Below are 3,249 nucleotides of genomic sequence, written 5' to 3'. Positions count from 1 at the left end.
CAAGGGGTGTGAGCTTTTGTTTTTAGCCCTATCCTCTGTAAGAGGCACTTCCTTGGGACATCCTTCTTTGTGTGAGGGGGTCATGAGCCACTTTGACAAGGGACTGTTCCTTATAACTTGGAAGAAATCAGCAATTCTAGAAGAACCCTTTGCCTTTGGCGCCTTAGCTTGTTCTGCTGCCTCTCTTCTGGATGGAGAGAGCTACATATTCAGGGAATCTTTATGTTTCTCAGGTTCAGGTTTTGGTTCCACAGGCATACCATTTTTATCCTTTCCTTCTTTCTTCCGAAGCCATTTACACAGAGCTTCCTTTTCACAATTTTCATCACACATGTACTTTGCAAAACTTATACAAGCCTCATTGGCTTTGCAGACCTCCTCCACTTATATGGGCCTTGATGGTTCTGGACAAGCCAATCCTCAGTAGTCATGGAGTGGACAAGGGTTTCTTGGCCTCCAAGTGGTCATTCACGAATTTCAGATTGCCCAGGTTCTCAGTCTCCACACCTCTGGGCTGGTTACCCTGACAGTTGGTACGGGAATCAGACTTGACAAGCCAGTCATTCACATTGTAGGACTCCCAGAACACCTGGAACAAGAGCTTAAACTTCTCACTGGAGGTTTCACAGCTACCATTCCCAAGCTTCTCAGGCTTATGGGATTCCTGGGGAGTTACCAGCCAACCAGAAAGATCCATCTCATCTTGATCAAGAGGCTCTAGATTGCTAACTTTTTCAATTTCAATGGAGTAAGAACTGGTAGTGGTATAGCTATTAAGACTTTTTGGTAACTTGCTTTTTTAGAAACTAGTTGTTGCTGACTCTTGTGGAGCCAGTTTTCCAAATCTTTTAAGGTTGCCCCAGACATTATTCAAGAAACTGCAGGTTATAGAAGATGTCTGACTGTTCTCCAAGGTCTGCTTTTGGTTGAGCCAGTCCTGGATATTGGTGCTGGGTAGGTAACGAGCCTGGTGACCAAGGCAGGTTTGCTTCCAAGGAACCATTCACTGAGAGGGACAGCTGTGGTGCTGGATGCTGACTTCTGCTCTGGCAATGGGATGTAGCCTCTCTTCTCTAAGAAGGACCCAATATTTGATGAACTAGCATGAGCCATCAGGTGCTCAGGAATTTGAATGGTCTTCAGTTCAGTTCAGTTCAGTTGCTCAGTCATGTCCGACTCTTTGTGACCCCATGAATCACAGCACGCCAGGCCTCCCTGTCCATCACCAACTCTGGGAGTTCACCTAGACTCACGTCCATTGAGTCATGTTGCCATCCAGCCATCTTATCCTCTGTCATCCCCTTCTCCTCCTGCCCCCAATTCCTCCCAGCATCAGAGTCTTTTCCAATGAGTCAATTCTTCGCTTGAGGTGGCCAAAGTATTGGAGTTTCAGCTTTAGCATCATTCCTTCCAAAGAAATCCCAGGGCTGATCTCCTTCAGAATGGACTGGTTGGATCTCCTTGCAGTCCAAGGGACTCTCAAGAGTCTTCTCCAACACCACAGTTCAAAAGCATCAATTCTTCAGTGCTCAGCCTTCTTCACAGTCCATCTCTCACATCCATACATGACCACAGGAAAAACCATAGCCTTGACTAGATGGACCTTTGTTGGCAAAGTAATGTCTCTGCTTTTCAATATGCTATCTAGGTTGGTCATAACTTTCCTTCCAAGGAGTAAGTGTCTTTTAATTTCATGGGTGCAATCACCATCTGCAGTGATTTTGGAGCCCAGAAAAATAAAGGCTGACATTGTTTCCACTGTTTCCCCATCTATTTCCCATGAAGTGATGGGACCGGATGCCATGATCTTCATTTTCTGAATGTTGAGCTTTAAGCCAACTTTTTCACTCTCCACTTTCACTTTCATCAAGAGGTTTTTAGTTCCTCTTCATTTTCTGCCATAAGGGTGTTGTCATCTGCATATCTGAGGTTATTGATATTTCTCCCAGCAATCTTGATTCCAGCTTGTGCTTCTTCCAGTCCAGCGTTTCTCATGATGTACTCTGCATATAAGTTAAATAAGCAGGGTGACAATATACAGCCTTGATGTACTCCTTTTCCTATTTGGAACCAGTCTGTTGTTCTATGTCCAGTTCTAACTGTTGCTTCCTGACCTGCATACAAATTTCTCAAGAGGCGGTTCAGGTGGTCTGGTATTCCCATCTCTTTCAGAATGGAGCAACCCCACGCCCAAGGCCAGGGGCAGTGGCCGGGAGGCTCCATATCCAAGGAGCCATGGCTGCACGGGTGCAGGAGGGCCTAGGGGAGCTATCCCACATTGAAGGTTAGGAAGGGCGGCGGTGAGGAGATACCCCTCATCCGAGGTAAGGAGCATAGGCTGTGCTTTGCTGGAGCAGCCGTGAAGAGATACCCCACGCCCAAGGTAAGAGAAACCTAAGTAAGAGGGTAGGTGTTGCAAGAGGGCATTAGAGGGCAGACACACTGAAACCATACACACAGAAAACTTTATTGAATGGTCTTAAGGGACCCAAATGTGGCGATTGCCTGGCGCAGGGCATTTATGTCAGCTTCAGAGTCGGGCAGTTGCATCTTCAGGTTTGAGGGTCAGACTGCCCAGCCTGTCCAGGCACGTTGAGACTTGATTGGCTACACTCCAGTTGATGAATAAGACAACTGAACTGGCCCAGTAACCAGTAGAGCTGTTGGGCCTGCTGCTGGAGTGTCTTCTCTTTAAGCTGATAGATGAGATTTACTTGCTTATACTATCACACCTCACAGCTTCAAAGGCATTCCAGGTGGTGACTTATGCAGCAGTGAATCTGGGCTTTGACCTCTCACAAATTATCTTTAATTTGCTTCTCAGCTGGGAGAACTCCACCAATTGCAAGCTCCAAGTCCCTCTGTGCATCACAAGACCTCGAAAGGGAATCTCTATTAGTGGAACAGCCACTCTGGTCCTGTGAGGTACTCATTCTGCACCTTGTTCCTCCTTTGAAGCTAGGCCCCTGTGCGTGAGCTGCCCAGCAAGCAAGGTGCTGCTTTATCAATGCTCGGGTAAGAAAAGTCCCTGGGCTTGCAGAAAGCACCCCATCCCACTAGTGCGTCTGGCACTGCCCTAGGGTTTTCTATGCTGCCTCTTGAGAAATTTGTATGCAGGTCAGGAAGCAACAGTTAGAACTGGACATGAAACAACAGACTGATTTCAAGTAGGAAAAGGAGTATGTCAAGGCTGTATATTGTCACCCTGTTTATTTAACTTATATGCAGAGTACATCATAAGAAATGCTG

At 46.6% G+C, this 3,249-nt stretch overlaps 1 pseudogene; it reads right to left on the bottom strand.

Moving 5' to 3' along the window:
• On the bottom strand, positions 1-2,933 carry LOC104983297 (annotated as a pseudogene).
• Positions 2,934-3,249: the final 316 nt, after the last annotated feature.

The sequence above is a fragment of the Bison bison genome, unplaced genomic scaffold (assembly GCF_000754665.1).
Source record: "Bison bison bison isolate TAMUID 2011002044 unplaced genomic scaffold, Bison_UMD1.0 scf7180017862161, whole genome shotgun sequence".
Lineage (NCBI taxonomy): Eukaryota > Metazoa > Chordata > Mammalia > Artiodactyla > Bovidae > Bison > Bison bison.
Note: the sequence above shows the minus strand (reverse complement) of the source record. Positions and strands in the feature narration are given on the sequence as shown.